Raw genomic sequence first — 24,667 nt, 5'->3', positions numbered from 1 at the left:
GTACTACAGTTCCATTTCCTTTCTTATATTCTTCGGGGGTTAATAATTGTCTTACTTTGTGTTGTTTTCTTATATTCCCTGTGTATTTATTACTGATTTATCTTCAGATTCTTTGACAACACTATAGCATCCTTATTGATATGGTAAAGTTTAGTATTAAGATATTCACCTGTAAGCTTTCAAGATATTTCTTTTCTCTGGGAGTCTAGACCTTGAAATTGTTAAAAAATGTATTTAGTGGCTACTATGGCAGATTTCTCGCATGCATATATTGCATAGTGGTGAGGTCTGGGCTTTTAGTGCACCCATCACCTAAATAGTGAGCACTGTACCCACTGGGTCATTTTTCAACCTTCATCCCCCTCCTGCTCTCCTATGTTTCAGAGTCAACATCTGCTATTCCCTTCTGTATGTTCATGTGTGCCCAATGTTTAGCTCCCATGTATAAGTGAGGACATGCAATGTTTGACTTTGTGTTTTTGAATGATTTCAGTTAGGATAATGGCTTCCAGTGCCATCCATGTTGCTGCATAAGACATGGTTTCATTCTTTTTAAGGCTGAGAAGTATAGTGTTTTGTTTTGATATAAGGTCTCACTCTGTCACCCAGGCTGTAGCCTCAACCTCCTGGGCTCAGGTGATTCTCACACCTCAACCTGCCAAGTAGCTGAGACTACAGGCACACACCTGGCTAATTTTTAAATTTTTTTGTAGAGATGGGGTCTCCCTATATTGCCCAGGCTGACCTTGAAATCCTGGACTCGAACGATCCTCCAGCTTTGGTCTCCCAAAATGCTGGGATTACAGGTGTGAGCCACCATGCCTGACTGAAGTATGTATGTATGTATGTATTATTATTATTATTATTGACAGGATCTCGCTCTTTTGCCCAGGCTGGAGTGCAGTGGGACAATCAGTTCACTGCAGCTTCAACCTTCCAGGCTCGAGCAATCCTCCTACCTCAGCCACCCAAGTACTTGGGACCATAGGCTCATACCATCATGCTTGAATAATTTTCGTATTTTTATTTTTGTAGAAACAGAGCTTTGCGGTGTTACCCGTGCTAGTCCCAAACTCCTGAATTCAAGCAATCTACCAACCTCAGCCTCCCAAAGTGCGGGGATAACATAACAGGCGTGAGCCACTACACCCAGCCTGAAGTACGGATTTTCAATGACATGTTTTGGTAGAGTTCTTTCATTCAATGAGTTGGATGTTTCTTGGGCCCTTCAATATGGTAAGAAATGCTTTGGGTCATTTTTAATTCTGCGATGTTTATTTCTGTTATTTGTTTGAGGGATTTCTTTCTTCTGAGTTTGTTGTTCTGTCTGTAGCTCCTAAATTGATTCTTTTTTATCCAATTTTTCATTTTCATATATTTTTATCTTCTGAGTTTTCTTCTATTGTATCTTCTAGTCCTTAAGTAGAATTTTTTATTTCTCTTGTATTAATTGGTAATTCTGAGAGTAATTGTTTTCTGAATATTCCTTTTATTTAATAGTATTCTTCTTGGTTTCATGACTCTTCTCTTACTTCCTTATTTATTTTTCGAGGTTATCAGTTCCAAGGTTGTTTTGTTGTTCTTTTGCATGTGCTCATTTGTGTTTTTAGCTTTCAATTCCTCTCTTAATGGTCTCATTTTCTCTGAGTTCCTTTTCCATCTCCTTTGATCTTTGTCTTCCATGTTGGAGACTTTAAAACACGTTGTATGATTCTGGCTCTCCGTTCATATTCCAAAATGGTACAGTGATACACTAAAAGAAAGTCATGGGCAAGTAAGTGGGCGTGATTTGTTGACCATGTAGAAACTCAGCCTTTTGGTTGGAGGCTTCCAAATGCCAGTTGATATAGGTATTTTCTCCTAGACTGGGAAATTTTCCTGGGGTAAACTGTCCGATCTCTTGCCCGTGAGAGCAGGTGGAAATGGTAAGGAAGACAGTTTAAACGTAGTCTATCTGGCTGTTAGGGCTCAGGGTACACCAGAGGGTGAGTACGTAGGAGGTGGGGGGACTTTTAGTTGATTAAGAAAGAGAGTTAATTCTCTCTCTTTCTGGTGCTTCACTCTTATGTTCAAATGTGTCTGATGTCTGTGAGCCCAGAGCTTCTCTGGTTCAAAGTATTTCCATAGTAAACGTCCCATCTCCTGTAGGGTAGCAGAAATGTTGTTCCTTATCAGATAGGAGAGAGCATTTGGAATGTACAGTTTTTTTAAGTTTTATTTTGTGTTTAGTTGATACATAATGATTGTACACACTTTTTGGGCACAGTGTGATGTTTTGATACATGTATGCATTGCATAAGGATCACATTATCCTTGCATAAGGATATCCATCATGTCTAATCATTTCTTTGTGGTGAGAACATTAAAAATCCTCTCTTCTAGCTACTTTGAAATACACAATACATTTTTGTTAACTACAGTCACCTTCCTGTGTAATAGAACAGCAGACGTTATTCCTCCTAGCTAACTATAACTTTATACTAGTTCACCAACCTCTCCCCATGCCACATCCGTCATCCCCTCCCCAGCCTCTGGTAATAACTGCTCTACTCTCTACTTCTATGAACAACTCATTTAGATTCCCCATATGAGTGAGATCATGGGGTATTATCAATTCCCCTTTTATCATTCCTATCCTATGTCCTTGCCTTTATATGTACCCACTGCCTCTAATTTTTGAGATATTCTGGAATTGCTTAGTGAAAATTGGCTTGCTTAACTTGCTTCTCGTTTGGCCCTGCATAGAGTGGAGAGGCTGATACCGAAGCTTGCTATCATATAGCTATCAACTTTCCATTTTCCTGAGTAGTCTTGAAATCTTTCATCTGCTACCATTTTTTCTTCAATACTTTCTAATTTTGTAATGTTCTCTTTTTTCCTTTAATTTAATTTTGTAATGTTTTCCTTTAATCCCTTTACTGTCATTTTAATGAAATTTCACAAAAGAACAAAGATAAATATCTGCATTCACTTTGACTAATTAAATAATTCAGTTCCATTACTTTCTTTAATATTAATGATGCCATCTTTCTCCAAATCATTGCTTATTTACCACATTGATCTTTGATTTTTTTTTTTTTTTTTTTTTTTTTGAGACCGAATCTAGCTCTGTTGGCCAGTCTGGAGTGCAATGGCATGATCTCAGCTCACTGCAGCCTCTCTGCCTCACAGGCTCAAACAATTCTCCTGCCTCAGCCTCTTGAGTAACTGGAAGTACAGGCATGTGCCACCATGTGTGGCTAATTTTTGTATTTTTAGTGGAGATGGGGTTTTACCATGTTGGTCAAGCTGGTCTCAAACTCCTGAGCTCAAGTGATTCATCCACCTTGGCCTCCCAAAGTGCTAGGATTTCAGGTGTGAGCCACCATGCCCAGTCTGATCCTTGATTTTTCCATGACACTTGGCATTACTTACGATTTACCTCTGGGTTGCATGACACTATAGCTTCCCAATTCGTATTCTATGTCTATTTGTTCCTGAACTTTTTTTTAGATTTCTGTTTGAATGTCTATTCTCCAATATGGAAATTTTCAAAGACCATGTTTATATCTTTCTCAATTCCAAAGGTTTGAATGAGATAACATATGTTAGTCACTTATTGTGCTGTGTAGCATAAAACCATAAACAATCTTGGAAATTACTTCACATAATCTTTTACTTATCCTTATCATGATATTTACAAACTGAATTGTAATTTCATTGAGGTTGGGATTGAAGTTTAATTTGCCTCTGTGTGTTTAACACCTAGAACCATGATCCATATGTGTATATATAAAAGCATATTATATGCATTGGCTGTTTGTAGAGGGAAGCAAAAAGAACAAGAAGAGACACAAGAAGAAAGGAATTGATGTCATTTGTAAAAATGTATAAATTAACCACATAACATAAAAATAATCAGGATGATTTATTTGGCTTGCTAACGATTTAAAATAATAAGAAAACACATATTTTGGGAGAAAATATCGTCAGAGTTTTTATAGAAACCTATAGAGAGAAATGGAAAGTTTCATTCAGATTCATGGCTTTTACACCTTGTTAGCCTCACTGCTGTAATTAGTTTTAATCTCCTAGATTGTATAGCACAACTTATGCCAGTAATGCCAAAAATACACACACACACACACACACACCATAAAAACATGTAAATGTAACTAAAACCTACCAGAAATCATACATCTTGTTCAGAAGTGTTTCATTAAGTCAAATGCGTGAAAAATAGGTAATTATATAAAATTTATCTTTTTAAAATAGAATTGAAATGACTGATAGAAGAGAATACAAAGGGACCCTCCCCACATTGATTGTCCCCATCTCCCGGCTTTTACCCAGAGATAGTCGTAGAATTAGTCCTTTAGGGCAGGAATGGGAAGGCCAGGCTCATCCATGTGAGGAGAGAGCAGGTAAGTTGTGGGGTTTTTGAGGGGAATCTACTGTTTCATTTTAAAAATGTCAACATAAAACAAACAAACAAAGACTATATAGGGGACATTTCACATTTTATCTACACCTACCTAAAGCATTTGAGGATTATTGTCCAGAACTTGCTGTATGAATATTCTTTAGTTATTTCTTTTCCATGTATCCTTTTTCTTTGAGGTTTTCCTCAAGAGCAGAATGCTTCTAAGTTGCTAGACAAATTCTTGATGGCTTAGTAAAGCCACCAGTCAGTATGTTTCCTGTCTCCCTACTAGGAGCAGTTTGAACATCTCTGTCCAATTTCTGGAATAAAACATCTGAGAAATGACAGTTCACAGTATCTGTTAAAACAAATAAATTCTCTGTCCAATTCCTGGAATAAAACATCTGAGAAATGACAGTTCACAGTATCTGTTAAAACAAATAAATTTACAGGAATACTTAAAGTTCATACAATGTGAGATTTACTTCCGGAAACAAGTCATACCCACTCATTCCTCAGTTAACCAACCAGACACAGCCCTGGTGACGGCTTTCTGAGGATGACACAATGGAGGCTTCTCCAATAGCTCTAAAATTGTTGCATGGAAAACATTTGGCAGCCTCAAAGAGCGGTCTTGTTGACCCCAACTGTATCATTTTACAATCATTTTTCATCAAAATCATTCTTGGTCTGTCTTATGCCCAAGCAGTTATTTTTCTTAGCAACATCATAGTATGGACGGATTTGCTATGGAATAGGTCCTGAATATTCTTGCTATTTTTCTGATTTCACTTTGAAAAGAAGTCCTAGAATAAATTCAACCCTGCTCTTTCAAATAGCTTCCTCAAAAATATATATATAAATAATCTTTTAAGTCTGCTTTTCTCTGCACATGGCCCTCTACACAACATCCACAGATACAGCAGAGACATAGACGAACGATGGGTGTAACCAAGAACAGAGAGGTATGTATACCAATTTCCATAAATATCAATGTATCAAATTTTATAGATCGATAAGGAAGCATGGGCTCCAAGGTAGGCATTATCTTTGGCCTGTTGATTGTCCACTGGCAAAGTCTGTAATTTTGAAGTTGTATTAACAACAACAGGTTGTTGCATCATCTAACACAAATGAATGCATCCGTTTAGAATATACAGGAGAAGACCATATATTTCTGAGGAAGGGGCTCGAAGCACTCTCTCCTGGGGAATTCAACTTCATATCAGTGAGGTAAAGTGGATGTAAGAAAAATGCTGTGTGTGTGGAGAGCATTAAGAAAGGTCATATATTTCAAAAAAGAATATTGTTTACAAGGAGTGTTAATAGGTTTCAGGGGAAATGTTAATTTTTTTTTCCTGGATGAAATAGCTACTGTAAGTTTTTAATGGTTAATCATTCATTCTTGAATTTTTATATTAAGCATTTCATATTACTTTATTGACTTAACTTTTATGCTCTTCTTCATTTTGACAGTAAAGAATGACCAGGCAACACTCTTTGAAAATTGGAGACCATTTGCAGCTGCTCTCTGTTGAGGAAAGTGAATAATAGGGTGCCCTCAAGGAATTGCAAAGGTATCACTCAACAGAAACTTTTGTGTCTGAAGAAAACTAGATCATTTTATCATGGTAGGCATGCTGATATGTTTGCTTTAATAAAATGCCATATTTCTGCCTTTAATCTCTTGTCAACCCGCTATTAAAAAGCCCCAAAGTGCATGCGTGCAGCACATGTAAACACTTGTGGTTTTGAGGTTACCACAAAACATACTAATAAAGCATGTAATTTGTGTTTTGTGCACAGACTGTAATAATTTATTGAGTGGTACAGAGAAGCTAGAAAAGGATTTTCTCTAACTTTTGCCAGCAAGTCAATTTAATTTTAGTGCTCTATGCAGAAGTACATGTATACACATGTTCTTGTGATGACATCATGTTTAAAAAGCATGAGGAAGCCTGCATAACAAAATGGGACAAAATATAAATTCATTTTGCACATACTGAGGACATTCTACCAAGCATGCTAATGTTCCTCCTATAAGCTGAGCAGCTGGGAGGTGTGGCGTATATTCTTCCACAAAGGATTGTGTGTGTGTGTGTGTGTGCGTGCACGTGTGTGTGTGCATGTTTGTGTGTGTGTTGAGCACTGACAATACATTAGCAGAACATAGATCAAGTAAATTCAAGTAAATTAAGACGTATCATAATAGCAAGAACTTTGATGAACTTTATCAACATTATCCCCAGTCCCCCTGGGGCAGGAGGGCAGAGAACAATGTTGTTCCTTCTTTTATGTGGAATAACAAAATGCACAATGGTTGGATCACTTCTAGAGGATCCTCGAAGAGCTCATTGCCGGACTACAGCTTCCACCATGATTGTTTGGGTAGCCAATTTATCTGTTTACGTAAGATCCTTACAGGTAGAAGCTGTCAGGTTGTACACCACTTAGCTTTGTTCTCTCACTTCTTCCCTTGTGAGGTTCCTTGCACACAACAAATCATCCACACAGAAACATAATTTGAAAGGAAAAGGCCTTGAGCTTATGGAAGAAATACACACAGTTTCTGGAAAATTCTGTGAAATTCCGTAGTTGGAAAATAATTCTGTGAAATTCTGTGCTTCATTTTCTCAAACAAAAAACACATTCAGTTTAGAAATAATGTCTGTGCCCAGAAGAAATGGGTATTAGATACTCAGAATGTGTTTATTCCAAGAAGATGCAAGATTTCTCTCCTGGAAAACAATTCACCACTCTCTATGCTTCTTTTTCTTTCTGAGGAGGCTTATTTATACACATATCAGTTTTCAATGCACAGACAGATCTTTGTGGTTCACAACCTTTTACATTCAAGGGCTAATTAAAATGAATCCTTTGTGCCATCTCTCAGATACAATTCACTCTTCCATGTTGTTCATTGACTAAGATCTAATAAACCAGTTCCAATTCATAACTAGGGATTATTGAACTTTCTGTGACCATTGGCTATCATAGAGGCATTGTGAAAATCTCTAAGGAGACAAGTGCCCAGCAGCCTGGCCCAGAGGGTCCTCTTACTTGAAGTAGAACTCAAGTTGCACCCAATTTTGTAAGGCTGATCCAACGAAGAAAAGAGTTTTCTGCAAGAGATTAAGCCAGTTCTCCAGACCTCTAAGGAGGAAATCAAGATCCTTGTGGCTGTTTGATCACTTCTGTGATTTGAATGTCTCCATGGTTTAATCATTTGCTTACATAATGAAGACATTAACAGAGAGAAGAGATGAGGGTAGGGGAAGAGAGAGAAGGGAAAGTGAAAAATAAGAAGGAAAAGGAAAAGAAAAAAAGAAAATAAAGAAAGAAAGAAGAGAAAAAGAAAGAAAGAAAGAAGAGAAAAAGAAAGAAAGAAAGAAAAGAAAAAGAAAGAAAAGAAAGAAAGAAAAAGAAAGAAAGAAAGAGAAAGAAAAGAAAAGAAAGAGAAAGGAAAGAAAGAAAGAGAAAGGAAAGAAGGGATGGAGGCAGGAGAGGTGGGAAGAGAGGAGAGGCGAGGAGAGGAGAGGAAGAAAGCAAAAAACAAAGAAATTGGTCAGAAAACCAGGTATCATTAAAATGTTGATCTTGCACATGTTGGCTGGTACTAGTTTTCTAGTATCAGAGGTACTGGAGTCAATGCTAATTTTAAAAAGCCAGGAACCAACATTTTCAAACTGTTAAAACTTATGATTTGGAAGACTTTTTCATTGGCATAAAACGTAACAGGTATAAAAAGTAGAGCTTAGCTATTTAAGTAGCTAGGTTAAAAGAAGCTTAATCAGGGCTCTTTTGCTTAGTAGCCTTTTTAATATTTATCTGTGGGTTTCTCAGGCCCACATGGATGCCAAATCATCTTTCATGATCCAATTTAACTGATCAAATTTCTTTTAACATACACACAAAGATGGGAGTAGGGTAGGGACACAAATAAATACAAAAAATTCAGAGTCAAAACAAAGTTAGTTCCCAGGATCCTGTTTTAAATCTGTAACTCTGTAAGGTTGCAAATGTTCATGCATATCAAACTCACTTTATTTTATTTGGATGTGGTAATCAAAACATTTGATGAAACGTTTTAGATAAAGATGGGCAGGTTTGAAGAATAATGGTAAATGTGAATCAATTTAGAACACCAGGATAGACTATATTTTAAGCTAAACTTACTTACATATTAAATAAGCACCCATTACTAGCTTTTGTAATGCTTTCATCTTTGTTAAACAAAATGTCATACCTAAAGGTTATAATTTCTATTTAAAGAGATTAATGCAAAATGATTATGTAATTGCAGTAGAAACCATTGATATCAAAACACACAGTATTCACATCACAGGACACAATCCAGCTTGTAACCCACTAAATATACTCTACATAAATGTAAGATCTGTGACAACCATTTCTTTTCCTCAATAAGAAGACTGACGGAAAGACAATAGTACTTTTTCAAAAACTTGTCCCCCTAAGCTTATGTGTACGTATTTCCTTATAATGAGTTCTAGAACTAACTGAAGAGTGAAAATCCCAGAGTTAAGAAAGTCATAAGTTCAGGCTCCCATGAGTTTGGGTAATGACAGTGATTTGTTAATGGTTTACACTAATCATTGATCTTTTATAAGAATTTCTAAGTTCAATATTTTAAGATCACAGCTTTCCACAATTTAAGCTTAAGGAGATGTAAAATATTTACATATAGATTCAGATAAATCTGGAATAGATCTTGTTGACTGTGACCTCTGAAATACCATTACTAGCTGTATTTTTTAGAATGTTATAATTTGCACTTGTTCAACTTCGGTGCATACCTTTCATATTCAAGGTAATCATTAATTCTGAATGAGCATTAAAAATAATCCTAGGGTCTGTCAGACTTTGAGCCTAACTAGTTCAAAGTATCAGTAAATTGAAATGCAAAACCTCCTAAATTCTGATACTGAGAAAACTTCATGAATTCGTACATTAATTCAGTCAGTCATCCATGTGGACTTGGTAGGTTCTACATAAATATAGGCTGAATGGAAGAATGAATGAATGAATAAACTTCTATGTGTCTAGTGCATAGCTCTCATATGTGAAATGGTCACTAACTCTGAGTGAGCATGAAACAAAAACATTCTAGTTGCTGGTGATCGTGTAGTAAGCATGACAGATTAAATTTCTTACCCTCATGGAGCTTACATTCTAACGATGAAATTTCATCAAAAATATTTACTCATTTCAAATCAAACACCAAGGCAATTGGGCCAATATTCTTCTCTTATTTTCTTTTAGAACTCTCATGGTTTTCTTTCCTTTTTACCAGGAACAAGCTGCGGATGGCTTGAGATTAGTATCTGCGCAGGTGCCATTGTCACAGTGCGTGCCGTGAGAATGTTGTGGATGTGTGCTGCTACTCGGGCACTCACACTTGTCCATGCTGTTTCTTAGGGGGGCATCTTGCCTGTAAGATCAGAAAAAGGAATTTCTACTTAGTATTAAGAAATTGAAACCAAAGTAGAAAATATTCATCCATTGCTTTCCCCAAACCATTCTTCTGCCTAGAAATGTCAACAACTTAACCACATGCAAATGCCCATTTGTGGACAAATGTGTACAAAAGGCATTTGGGGTTCCTCTCTTTGAGACTAGATTAAAGCTGGCCATATAGATAGAGAAGAAAACAGTTTTTCTCTGTAGCATCATACTGCTGCTTTGTATATTTTCTGATAGAGTAGCATCAGGTCCTCTGGCTGCTTTATTGAAATCCTATTTGACTTTTCTAACAAAGAAATTTGGTGTGCAAAACTCTAGTTAGAGATTTCAGTGACTTGTATCACCAAGAGGAGGACCATCAGCATGTAGTGAAGGTCCAGGCTTCAGACATGGGAGGCACACTGAGGAGTAGCTTTATTTGCAAGAGGTATTAGGAATCTTCCTAACAAAGTTCACCTTCGGGATGGGAGAAATCAAAGCACAGACCATAGATCCAAGAAAAATGGCTTCTGATCAGAAAGGGTGATCTGAGATTAGGGGAAGTTGTGTCATCAATATCATCCCCTGGTCCAGCCCTGTGAAATCACAGTTGAGTGGTAGAGAAATATCTATGAAAAAAATAGTAAAACAGAAACAAATGTTTCTGTCTGGCAGAAAGGCAGCTGCATGGCTGTCAAGGCCATGTAGAGGGGACATCACATGTGCATGGTGGCAGCAGGATGTCCCCAGGTAACAGAAAGTCATAGGTGGTTCATCAGAGGCCCCAAATAACCAGCCCCCTACTTGTAGTTGTCAGTGACTGTGGTAGGACTGGCTGTAGATAGTTTCTGGTTACACAAGATTGGTGTGGGAACAGCACGACCACAAGAAAAATCTGGGTTGACAGCCCCAGGGAGTTGGAGCAGAATATTAACAATAGTAGTCAGTATCTGAGTGCTGCCCATGTGCTTGAAAATGTTCTAGGTGATTTACCTTTATTAGCTCCTATAATTCCCAAACGGACCTCGAGTTAGGTCTTTCTATTATTCCTATTTTATAGACAAAGCAATGGAGTCACAGAGAGGTTAAGTAACTTGCCCAACGTCACACAGCAAAAAGTGGCAGAGCCATAGTTTTAATCTGGGTAGAAAATGAAAATAGATAATGCGTATTCCTAGGATTTGAGAAATGTTTGAGGTGAGGGGGAATGAGCATCAGGGGGTACTGAAACGGACTGGAAGAGTGTGAACCCTGGTGGGTTTTTGTTGTTGTTGTTGTTGTTGTTGTTTTTAGTCCTAAGTTAGTGGCATGAAAGCACTGCCCTGGAAGCGATGGAGCAGCAAGTTCTCTACCCACATGGAACTCTTTGGGACCTGCACTTCAATTAGCCCCAAGAGGAAAAGGAGAGAAGAACAAACAGGTCTGAAGCTCCCACTGAGCATCAGGCACTGGCCCAGGCGTGTTCCAGGGACCTTTTCATCTCTATTTCATAGTTTAGGAAACAAACTCAGAGAAGCCAAGCAAATTTCCAGTTTTCACACTTGTAAAGTTGCAGAAACGGGATGCAAATGCAGGTCTGACAAAATCCAAAAGTCATACTTTTCTCAGAGTATCACATTGCTTCTTCTCGAGACACACACTAATGGGGAAAGGGAGGGTGTGTATCAGGTACTGTGCTTATTATCTGGTTGACAAAATTATCTGTATACCAAACCCCCGTGAAACACAGTTTATCTGTATAACAAGCCTACACATGTACCCCCGAACCTAAAAGTTTAAAAAATCTTAAGATGAAAACATGAAATTATCCATAGAACATATTAAATTGGAATGTCACTTGAATTAAACATTGCTCAGGATGTAATTTATTGAGATTTTATTCCTCTATTTATTATATAATTACAAGGAATGAAAATCATGAGCAGTGTTTCAAAGCATTCATCTATTAACCAGAAGGTTTTAACCAAATGCATCTCTGGTTTTAATCAGGCCAAGGTCAAAGGTTAAATAAATTAACTTGCCCATATGCTTAGGAAGCACTTTGAAAACAAGACCATAACTTTTTTTTTTTTTTAAGGCAGAGTCTCACTCTTGTTGCCCAGGCTGGAGTGTAATAGTGTGATCTCAGCTCACTGCAACCTCCTCCTCCCAGGTTCAAGCAATTCTCCTGCCTCAGTCTCCTGAGTAGTTGGGATTACAGGCATGAGCCACCAGGCCCAGCTAATTTTTGTATTTTTGTAGAGACAGGGTTTCACCATGTTGGCCAGGCTGGTCTCGAACTCCTGACCTCAGGTGATCCACCTGCCTCGGACTCCCAAAGTGTTGGGATTACAGGCATGAGCCACCGTGCCCAGCCAACCATAACTATTCTGTAGAAACTGGTAGAGTTAGTCAAAACCACTCATGCACAAAGCATACTATCAGATTCGCTCACAGTGGGTTTCCTAAATGTTTATATTAATTAAATGGTCTGATGCTGCTATAAAATGTTTCTCTTCTTCTGTCTTTCTTAGCCTCCATACCATGCTAGATGTCAGCTAGGAGAGCTCAGAGGGCAGTCCCTGATTTTAATGAGTTGTATTCTGAAAGTAGTTTAGAAATGGAATTCATTGTTTCAGAAAATAATTGTTATAAACATAGGTAAATATGAAGCTAGTTCACTTAATTTATCTGACAGATTAAGTGGGCATAGCAGAAGGATTCTGAGGAAGTTGAGAAGATAAATTTGGTTTCATGAGAACAGGGTTTTGAATCTCTGAGAGAAGGAACATTGCTCCTCTTTCCTAAATCATATATTATAAGCCTCATTTGTGAGTAACAGGATTATTAGCAGTCCCTCTCTAGCTCTTCTTGTGTGCCAGACACAGTTCTAAATCTCTGTTTTTATTCATTCTGCAGCCGCACCAGATCAATCTGGTTCAATTTTTATGTAACAAAGTTGTAAATTTTTTTCAGCTGCCATGGACCCCCAAGTTGAAGTCATATAACCTCAGCGTGCCCAAATGAACCAAGCACACAACCACAGGGGGAACCTAAGTGTTCCAATGGGAGAGCTGGAAGAAGGGGGACCAATTTAAGAAGTGCACACCATGTGGCAGGATCCAGGATCCAATCAGATTGAGCCCTGGGGTCACCCCAAGGCAGGATCCAGTTGGATCGTGCCTCCTGGCATCACCTACTGCAAGATCCAATCAGATCCACCCAGTCCCCAGCCCAAGGATACAGATTTGAGTATTTCCTCCTGTTTCCTTGCCAGTTGACTTGCAATAAAGTTGTTTTCTTTTTTTTTCCCTCTAAAGTTGGTGCTGTGGTATTGGCCTCTATGAACATTGGGTAGGAAGCTCACTGATTGCTTTGTAGCAATTCCTACAACCATTTTCTGAGGTAAGGACTGTAATTGTTCCCATTTTACCAAAGAGAAAGAGGAGACACAGAGAGGTTAAGGGATTTGCCCAAAATCACACAGCTGGTAAATGGAACCAACTCGACTCACATCAGGAGAGGAAGGTATTCAACAGGCAGACACCCTGAACTCACGGCTTTTAGCATATTGTGACCATCCTCGATGAAGGGAAAAGGCGAGATTAAGAAGCATCTCTCTGTGACGATCCAGAAGACTATCTGAATAAGTGCTGGAGGGATGACACGTTTACTGTCCAATGCTCAGAGTTTCTAAGAAACTTCAAATGGTAAGGTAGTAACAACCTCAGGAGAAAGCCAAAAAGCGTAAGTCTTCATGGTGAACTTCAGCCTACAAAGATCATAAACACTCGGCCATACATTGCTGGGCACAAATGTGCTATGGCATCATGACTTTGTAATAGATTTCTGTAAACATATGTTAAATGTTCTGTTTCTCTTCCCTCCGCTAGAACTTTAAGGCTACCCTTTCCTATTACGTTTCTATAAAAACTCAAAGGTAGATTCTTATCTTTCACCAGGGAGACTTTTGGGTATACAAATAATAGTCACAGCCATGTGTGTTTGATTTATTGCTCAGGCCATGGTAGTGTTGTGTATGGCCATTGGTGTTCAAGGTTTAAGTGTTGCATGCTTCCTAGTGGGACTATATTTTGAGTACGCTTCTTGCAATTCTTTTTTTTTTCTTCTTTTCCATATTTAATCTCAGATGATACCGTAAAAGTAACCAGCTGCAGAAACAGAAGAGTGTCCCAAGTCCTATGGAGGGGATAACCTGAAAAGGCTGATAGGATCTTTTTAGTCGCAGCGGAGCAAGGCCGGAGGGCAGGGTTTGGTTTGGTGTATGCTAACCAGAGTGCTTTCCTTTCATTTTCCACCAGTCAGTCCTGTGACGTGGAGTACGCAGTGTGCTGAAATGGGAGAAACTGTCTTTTTGATGGGTCTTATGTGTGAGCGAGACTGGTTTGCTTAATTACAAAAACGTGATGATGCCAGAGATCTGATAAACTATCGAGAGATTGAAAATCAGGTTTTGGGCATATCTATTTCCTCTGATGCCTTTAATTCCGTTGGAGCAACATGGTATAGATAGGTTAATCTGGAAATGCCTCTAGGCAAATTCAGTCCTTTTCTTAGTTTCTTCCAAATACTAGGATCATTTTATACCCATGGATTATTTGTGCAATACTTTTCCTCGGTAAGTTAGTTAATGAAAGTAAAACCTCTGGAGAAACTACACTTATATCTTGTTTCTATATTGATCCATTTAATATCTTTTTCCTCTCCTTTTTGGGAACTTAATCCAGTAGACGGTGTTTTTGTCTGTGACAGCATGGTTAAAATAAATCTCAATTTGAGGGGAGGGCAACTCCGCGGTAACGACTTGTGTGATTTAGAAGCGGCATCAAACATTCTGCCTCTGTTCCTCTATTTGCAAAAAGGATCATTCTTGTGGCCCTTGTGGGAAAGAGGGCAATGTGTTATACATCCATGATAAAATGTACTTGCCCAGTACCTCCCCATTTCTCTGCTAAGTCTATTTATTCATTATTTCAATAAATATATATATTTTTGTATTCCAATCATGTACCAAGCCCTGTGCTAGGTATTGAAGGTATGGCATTCTGTATTTTTTCAGGTAAGATAGACAGATACATAGAGCAAATAATAAACTGTTAGGTGTCTTTGTAGGAAAAGCACAGGGGACCTTAGAAGCACTTGGCGGAATTTCATTTAGCAACATAGAAAAGGAAGGGTGGTAAGAAATGAGGCTGGAGAGGGTCTGAAATGCTATGGCTGGGGGAAGACTTCAAAGAGTGGAACAGGAAAGAGGGACTTAATCATATGTACAGTTTAGAATGCTACCTCTGGGTCCAATGTGGAGAATGGTCGGGAGGAGATGGATAGCTTTAGGGTGCTTAATAATGATTTTTGTTGAATAGTATACCCTTCAAAGCCTAAAAACATCAAAAATCCTACCAATCCCCACATAAGTCATTGGAAATGGATTCTTACCCTACTTCATTTTTTATAAACTTTTTAGGAAGAGCCTATTTTAGGGTTTTTATATTATCCATGACGGCAATAAGGAAAGATTCTCCAGTGAGAATCACTCTTCCATAGGCTTATCTAGAATTATTTTTTATCATCATCATCATCATCATCATCATCATCATCATCATCATCATTGTCATAGTCTAGCATAGATAGTCCCATAAATAGGAGAGTTGCCTTTTGGAGAAGATCAGCCTTGGTGACACAATGCTCAGCAAGTTTAGTTATAGCTCCTCCCCTTTTACTCCTATTCATTTAAATATTTGGAAGGGCAGCTGAAAACGGCAGTTTTAGAAGACCCCTCCTCCAAGTCTCGCACAATTGGAAAGATTTCTCTTAGTTATCTTGCCTTTGCCAGCTGGTTTGTTTCCTACTGCCTTATATATACCACATGTTTTGATACAGTGTATTGCTGGTTCGTTAGGTGTCTGCTGGAATCCATGTACTCTCTTTGTCTTTCTTTAATTTAAGTCTGGCCCCAATCATATCATGCTATTTTAATTGTTTGGAGGTGCCAGCTCCTGGTTGGGCAGCTCCAGGCCTCACTCCCATCCATCCTTGATAAATGAGGAAACAAAAAAACCAAAGAGGCTGGTGTAATAAGACTTGAAGAAAATGCCCGTTCCTTACCCTTTTTTTTTTTTCTATATCAGCTTAAGCTGTTTGTGTTCTCTGATACTCCTTTTTCCCGAGACAGAAGTGAAGGAAACAGAATCAGATTGTGAACATTCAAAAACAATACAAACAGAATACATTTAATAGAAAGAAAGCAAATTCCTCACAGAAAATTAACTGTCTCTGAAACTTTCTAGAAATTGTCATAAAGAATTTGGTTATTAACAGTAACATTTATTTAAGAAATGTAATTTTAAGGTTTTTTTAAAAAAATGAGTATGGGTTTATTTTATTTAAGGCCTTGTATGTGCTTCAGGAAAAATGATTTTGTAACTTAAAGCCATGTAAAGTATAAATTAAAATACTGACTTTTTGATTGTTTTATTTACTTTCTTAGCCTGAATAACTATGTATCTATCTATCTATACACATACATATATAATATATACATATACATGTATATGAGTGTGTATATATATATAACTGAGTAACTTTCTACATCTATCTAGATAGCTAGCTATTATATAATACACTGATGACTACTAATAAAATCCTGAGGTTTAAAATAGAAGTTCTAGGACAGTTTCATATATATTCATTCATTGACTTACAACATAAGGGACTAAGAGCTTTCTAAACAAAGGAACACATTTGTGGAATTTAAATATTCTACTTACTTGTTTTACATAACTATTTTACATGTATACGGTCCCTGAGGTATTAGGAAACATGAAGATTATTTAGTATAACATCACCAGATGGATGAATACCTCTATAACAGTCATAAGAAGAGGTCATCTCACTTTTCTGTACATACCTCATGATGTAAAATGTGCCATCTCTCTTGAAAGTAGATATATTTTCAGGCAAAATAATTATCAGACAGTCCTTTCTTACAATGAGCCAATGTCTTCCTTTCTGCAATGTTCTCCTGCTTCATTCTCTTTTTGCCCTCCAAGAGTCTCAGAGAATGAAACGAATCTCTCTTTCACCTGACAATGCTTCAGATATTTAGAGACAGCTATTATAGTCTGGTCTTTTTCCATCACTTATTAAACATCCTCAAAATTTTTACCTGTTATTGGAATTTTGTTTGTTAAAGACTTGTCAAATCCCCACATCCAGACCCGAACACAATGCTGCTGACCAGGACAGGGCAGACTTACCAGCCACCTTCATGAACTTTTAAATAACAAAAGAAGTTTTGTTCTTCATCTTCTCTAACAAACTTGCAGAAGAAGGTTGGTGTTTGATTGACAGGTATCTTTACAACCTTTTGTGATTGTCTTTTGATTTTTGACTAAGATTTGCATTGAAAGTGTATATGATAAAATATATACAAAAAAGAAATGAAATCAGAAATAACATCAGGCTTTCGTTTAAAAACACAAATTATTGCTCTAATTAAAGAGTTTCTCATTGGAGCTTTGTTCTTTTAGGCTATCAAATGGAAAGTAGAAAAATGTGAACTGTACCTCACATTAAAATAAAAATGTAGGACAAATTAAGTTTAACAGCGTTTAATTGAGCAAAGAATAATTCGTGAATTGGACAGCCCATGGACCAACCAGAATAGGTTGAGAGTGACTTCAGTGTCATCCCACCGTTGGAGATGATTTATGGACACACACAAAAAAGATGCACAGAACATGGAAGTGAGGTACAGAAATAGCTGGATCGGTTTCAGCTCCACGTTTGTCTTATTTGAAAAGGGTTGATCAGCTGGCTGCTCGTAATTGGTTGAAAATCTGTCATTGGCACTAGAATATGTCACAGTCTGTTTACACATCCAGTTATTTTACACTTCACTATGTACAAAAAACCTTTAGGAAGAACTTAAAATATGTAAGAAGGCAGCTTTAGGCTACATTTAATTTAACATTCATGAAGTAAGAATTTTATAATTATTTTTTGCTACAGTTTTGCTGTTTCATATATCATCTCCGAATATATTTTGTTATCATTTGAATTTAATTCATCTGGTAATCAGCAGTTGTAAAAACATGAACATTGTTTTCTTCTGGAACACAGTAGAATTCATTTCTCAAGTTAAGATGTGCGTTTGAAACTCTGAGTTGTATTATGTCTAACCCAGCAAACCGGCCTTACTAATTTTAAATAGTGATAGAGTTTCTTGCTGTTCCTAAACTCACAGCTGAGTATTTGGTTTTTAATTGTCTTTCTCATTTATTTCTTCATCCTCTTTCAGGGCATCCTTTCGCTTTCAGGATTTGTCAACCTCTTGCTTAATTGTTTCAAATTACATTCTAGTAAATGCAGCACAAATCTAACTTAAAGGAAGCGAGAAAGCTCTTCATCTTATCTCACCTTTGGGAATGCAATGTCGTGCTGTCTTTCTGGTTTATACCTAACTTCTACAAAGCAGAACAAAGAAAAGAGGGGTTAATGAGGGAGGATATCTATAATAGGTAGACCTAGAGATAGAAAAGTAAGTGTGCAAAGAACATTTGTGTGCATTAGGTAAATTAGTAGTAAGAAAATAGATTTATTAAATTGTACAATCATATGTTTTAGGGGTTTTGTACACAGAGTGTGGCAAAATTATACACAGACCAGTTGTAAAAAATAAACAGATAACACAATCTACAGTATCTTTTCAGTGAAAAGATCATTGAGTATATTTTCACAAATATATGTATCTGTGAGTATATATAAAAATATAAAAATAGACATTTTCATATGTATTTTTGTCATTTGTTTTGTGTTTCCACTAAGCTTTTGAAAGACTATGTTATTAATTGTAAATACAATCACTTCCTGTGCAAAGAAACTTCATGTTAGTTACATGAGTTTGAAACAGCTCCCCTATCCCTTTTAAATTTCCATTTTCTCCTTTTCATACTTGAGCATCCTTCTTAGAAAAAGAATGTATAGTTTTACTCCTTGCACTTACTCATTAAGATTTAAGAGTGATGGAGTTTCATATTTCTTATTGTTAAATCAAAAAAAACAAATAAAAATTTGTTTACATCCAGGCTTAATAAGTTATAGGGGAATATAAAATTTATTTATACAAACAAACAATGTCATATGGATCATATATGAGCATCATGTACCCTTGATATGATATATTGAAGGACACATCACTTCTGTTGCATTCTTGCCAAAAACACACAGTCTTAATGTGACCATCAGTTAAACCCAAGTGGACAGACATTCTAGAAAAGAGCAGATCGGTGGTCTTCAAAACACTCTGTTAAAGTCATAGAAAATATCAGAGACTGAAGGAGACTAAGGAACTGTGACAACTAAATGCAATGTGACATCCTGGATGGGATCCTGGGACTGAAAAAAGATAATCAAGGAAAAAGTAGCAAGATCAGAATAAAGTCTGTAATTCAGAGAATAGTGTAGTACCCATGTTAAGTGCTTGGCTTCAGTAATTATTTTCATGGTTATAGAGAAGGTTAACATCAGGGAAAGCTAGATAAAGGTACAGGAGAACTCTCTTTTACGGGTTGTAGTACAGGTACTAGTTTCATAACTTATTTATAACTCAATGTATGAAATAGAATATTGAAAATATTAAATAAAATGTATTTGAAACAGAATAAAATAAAATATTTTAAAACTATAGTCTTCCTCCTTCCTGAGAGTTCAGTAGGGGCATGCTAGTCCAGTACACATTTATTTTTCCTCTTTATTTTATTCAAATTTGAAGTTTGTGTTTATTTCATATCAACAGAGAGTAGCATCGAATCCTAACTTAAATTTAAAAGGGAGCTTAAAACCAAACAATTTAATCTCTTTATACACAATGGCACTCATCTGAAAATAATGCATATAGAAGAGAAAATATTTCATAGTCAGCCCATGGAAGTCTGTGACTAGCTGAGACCAGCACTCAGAAACCCTTACACTCAATGTAGTTCTTTTCCATACCACTCTGACTCCAGACTCAAGATTGTTACTAGCAGCATTTCTGATTTTATGATTTACCATAGGCATTTTTAAATGACGACGGATGACTTTAAATGATTTAAGACCTACTTCATGCCCACGATCTAGTCAGAGCCAGTTTTGTTTTGTTTTGTTTTGTTTTCCATAAATGTGTTCCCTGGCTTGTGTTGCTAAATGAAATTCAAAACTAGTGATATACAAATAGCTTTATCAAAGGCAAACGTCGTTTCATTTATTAGTGGTCACCGGTGGCCCATAAACAAAGTACAATCTATTGAATAAAACAGATTGCTTTTTTGATTCTATTGATTGTTTCTTTGAATTTTCTGAGGATAATTTAGTAACAAAAGCCTTTCTCCACTATTACTTCTAATACATGTATTTACTCACGTATTTTTCTTTTGCTTACACAGAGAAAATGAAATAATTAAAGCAGTTTTTCAATGTTTCTGCAATTTGTACTTAGATCTTGTGAGGCAAACCTGTGGATCAGTTATTTCTTTGCACATATACTGTGCCTGTGTGTGCTTTTCTTCTTCAACTTGAAAGACAGGGCTTTTGTCTCTTTTACAGAATCGAAAGCAAAAACTCAAAGATCCTTAATGCTTCTGATGTGGATCTGAACAAATGACTAAGCTGCTAAGTAGCAAGACTACCCATATCATAGTAGTTTCATATTATATTTAAATAGCCATGTTATTTATTTATTTATTTTTTTTTTTGGCAGAGTCTCGCTCTGTCACCCAGGCTGGAGTGCAGTGGTGTGATCTTGGCTCACTTCAACCTCCACCTCCCAGGTTCAAGCAATTATCCTGCCTCAGCCTCCCAGGTAGCTGGGACTACAGGTACATGCCAACATGCCTGGCTAATTTTTTGTGTTTCTAGTAGAGATGGGATCTCACTGTGTTAGCCAGGATGGTCTCCATCTCCTGACCTGTGATCCACCCGCCTCGACCTCCCAAAGTGCTGGGATTACAGGTATGAGCCACCGCTCCTGGTCAAATAGCCATGTTCTTTAACATTTAATGTCTTGCTAATGTTAACAGTCATGTTTACAGTCTTGAACAGGCGTAAGCCACTGCTCCCAGCCAAATAGCCATGTTAACAGTCATGTCTACAGTCTTGAACTGAAGTGGAAAGGAAGTAGTTATTATGTATTAGTCATGGCTGTTAACAAAATGTAATAACATAATTCCTCTCCTTGAGTCTTATTGATTATTTAAGTATTATTTTTGCAACTTCTTTGAATCTATAAGAGTTTCAAAATCAAAAGACTAGAAACAAAACCAAAAGAGAATGCTCCACATCTTAAAATGAGCACAATTTGGAAAGAGGTGAGTAGCCCTTGGGACATTCAGAGGGTGTTATAATTCGTTTTCATGCTGCTGATAAAGACATACCCAAGACTAGGCAATTTATTAAGGAAAGGGGTTTAATGGACTTACAGTTCCACATGTCTGGGGAGGTCTCACAATCATGGTGGGAGGCAAGGAGGAGCAAGTCATGTCTTACAAGGATGACAGCAAGCAAAGAGAAAGAGCTTGTGCAGGAAAACTCCCATTTTTTAAAACCGTTAGATTTCATGAGAATCATTCACTATCAGGAGGAAAGTGCAGGAAAGACCCACCCCATAATTCAATCACGTCCCACCGGATTTTTCCCACAACATATGGGAATTGTGGGAATTGTAGTTCAAGATGATATTTGGGTAGGGACACAGCCAAACCATATCAGGAGATATTGGTAGATCCTTCGGCCTCCTCCTGACTCCCCCTTGAGCACAGTGTCAGAAATTCCAGCAGCTGCACATGGGCCTCAGGCCAGCATCTTTTCTGAAGAACATGGGTATATCAGAGATGTGCCCGAGGACTCATGTCCTCAAAACACCCTGTTTGTTGATAGATTGGTAGCTGTAATGGTGACCAGGCACAATTCCTTGCCTGCATTTTCTATTAATTTAAAGGAATGCTATTTTTTGTTTGTTTGTTTGTTCTTTTCTTCTTTCTTAGACAGGCTAACCTTTCTCCCCTCATTTTCAAAAATAATGGGACAACATATGACATTCATCTTACTGGACAATGTAATGAACTTCAGGAGATAAACTGTTTGCTGGTCAGGATTTCCAGGATGGCACAAATTCAATTTTATATTTAAATTTGAGAAGAAAAACAATAATTTTCAATACCCATTACTCAGAAAGCAAGTAAAGTTATCTTACAAACATAACTGTTAGCTCAACAAAGAAAAGCCTGAGAGGTACTCAGATAATTCATAGTTGAAATAGTGGATAATCCTATAATTGCTACTTCTCAGAAGAGCTCTGCGTGTATGTGGAAAAAAGGCGTTATTTAAATCATGGAACATTACCCATCAAAGCTGCTTCTGTCGATGTTTAGTTGCTTTAAAACATATATTTTTTTAAATAAGATAAGACTTGGGACAGAGATTTCAGCCGAAGCTATGAAGGAAGGAAAGCAAAATAAACTCTGTAATTCTAAATTCATTCTTTTCTATCACAAAAGAAGCAGCTTTATGAACAATGGCCCTTTGTGATGAGTTCTGATACAAGAGAGATGTAACAGGAGGTCACTGTATTGCATTGCCTCTGTCTCTTCATCATTTTCTCTGCCTCCATGCATCGCCTCTGTCTCTTCATTGTTTTGTCTGCCTCCTATATGGGCCTCTTTTCATGGATCTGCCTCATGGCCAAAGACAAACACATAAAGTGCAAATTCTGTTAATATTATGCTATTCTCCTCCTTAAGATCCCTCCACACCACACACACACACACACACACACACACACACACACACACACATATTTAATTTTAAGGCTCTTAATATGAAATATAAGCCATTGACTAAATATCTTCTCTAATTTCGCACATTATTTCCTTCAAACTTGGTGCTCTATTAATCCAAATTTATACTGTTGCTCTTTGAACCCGCCATATTGTTTCCACACTGCTGTGAACTGGGCATGCTCTTCACTCTCTCTGGATTCCATTTCTCCCCCAACACATACATATATTTTTCTACTACCTTTTACTTTGGCTAACATGTACTGATGAGCCATCCCTGAAACCTCATGGGTTCTCCAGTGTCCCTAGTGCATTTATATCAAAGCCCTTACACTAAAGAGTAAGAATTACCTGCTGAATCAAAATCACCCCTGGAGGCTGAAGGACCTTCCAGGGCAAAGGCATCTTATCCACATTTTTTAACACCCCAGACACAGCAAACACTCAATGAATGAAATGAATCTTTCCATATCTCCTTCCTTACTCTTTATTAACTCAAAATCAGTCCTTCGAACCCCCAGAATTTTTAGAAATGAAAGAATTTTTATTATATTTATATTCTAGAGTTGCCCCCAAAACTCTTGGGATGTTACTTATGTGATCTTTATGATGGTCTTTTAGGCAGTAATTACGTTTAGGAACTAATTTATGTAAGGCTTATTGTCACAGCAAACTTTAAATTTTCCATTAAGACTATAGGTTCTTAGCCCATCAGGTATCTGTGGTATTTATAAAACTCCCAAAGTTGCTTACCAGAATTTTGGGGTAGGTGCATTTTCTGGAAGGAGAGCCAACAGCTTTCTTGAGGTAGTTCAAGTAGTTTGGAAAGAAAACAGAAAAAAGAAGAGTGAAATTACTGAATAGGAATGAAGGGCGTATGTTTAGGAAATGCAGGAAGGAAAGGAGAAAATATGTTTTAAAAGTGTAAAATGCTATTGAAAAAAGAAAATGGATAGGGCCACAGACAAATCTTACTGAATCAAACTTTGCCTAGGGCTAACTTAGATACAGGATGATACTTAGCCTCTCCTTTGGGGAACACACAGTGTCTGAGTATAAATATATTCCTCTTTTTCTCACTAGAGTGAGAAAGACTAATAGAAAAACTGATATGAAATGTAGAAGCTCAATGTCTTGGCCAGTATTTTTTTTCTAAGTCACAATATTCATTGGGTATTGATGAAGAGAGAGATACAGGATATCCGTAACATATTCATATTTGATTAAAATGATCAATGGGCAAAATTATGTCTAGCAGAAAGATATTTTATTTAAAAGGAGCTGAAATTAAAATATAAATAGCTTTGTTTTCCCTGTCAGGCAAAATGTTTACAGTCAGGGTAGAGACAAAATTTATTAGTCTCCCAGTCATGTGACCGTGCTGTCTATGAGCCCTCTGGGTGTGACCGGTGAAGATGCCTACTCTGGTAAGCTTGATCTCAGATCTGATGGATATTTTTGCTGTGGAAGAACCAGTTATAGGACTTCCAGTTCCAGAGAAAAGGGGAGAAGTGAAAAAATTCAAGATTCATCTTAATTAATCTTTATTAATTATAAAACAAAGTGAATATAAATGAAGGGCAATTTCAACTCATTATTGGAAAAAAAGTCAACAGATCTCCAAGATTCCAACTTTAGGAAAGAAAAGCACAACATTTACAAATAAAAACCAAACCATTTATTCAGCCCCAAAGCTGCATTGCAAGGCTCCTTTCAGGTTGTTCACCATGCCTCCTTGTTTGGTTGAATGCAGGTCGAAGACTTCTGACCACAGGATTTAATTTACTAGATTCACATATGTGTCAGTCATCCAAGTCAAGAGGACATGTAGAAGTATTTTTAGGAAACATTCACATGGTGAGCACCTTAATTTGCTGTCTTCTAGAAGATCAAGAAAGGCAGCAAGTGTTAGTGAACAATCCAATTTTACATGCATTTTTATTACAATATGTTTCATAAAAACCTTGCTGAGTGGTTATATCTTTTTTTGTTT

General features: G+C 37.1%; 1 long non-coding RNA gene across 4 annotated transcripts in view; it reads left to right on the top strand.

The window, feature by feature from the left end:
• The window catches only part of LOC105487408 (uncharacterized), a 357,156-nt gene extending 349,438 nt beyond the window's left edge, over positions 1-7,718 (top strand). Inside the window, exons 7-8 of one of the 4 annotated variants that reach the window (XR_011624043.1) lie at positions 1,036-5,635; positions 5,879-7,718. This is a non-coding gene — a long non-coding RNA (uncharacterized lncRNA). Of the gene's footprint in view, positions 1-1,035 lie in introns of all 4 variants that reach the window. The other 3 variants (XR_011624045.1, XR_011624050.1, XR_011624042.1) reach the window with 3 other exon arrangements.
• The last annotated feature ends 16,949 nt before the right edge of the window (positions 7,719-24,667 follow it).

This window comes from Macaca nemestrina, chromosome 5 (assembly GCF_043159975.1).
Source record: "Macaca nemestrina isolate mMacNem1 chromosome 5, mMacNem.hap1, whole genome shotgun sequence".
Taxonomy (NCBI): Eukaryota; Metazoa; Chordata; class Mammalia; order Primates; family Cercopithecidae; genus Macaca; species Macaca nemestrina.
Note: the sequence above shows the minus strand (reverse complement) of the source record. Positions and strands in the feature narration are given on the sequence as shown.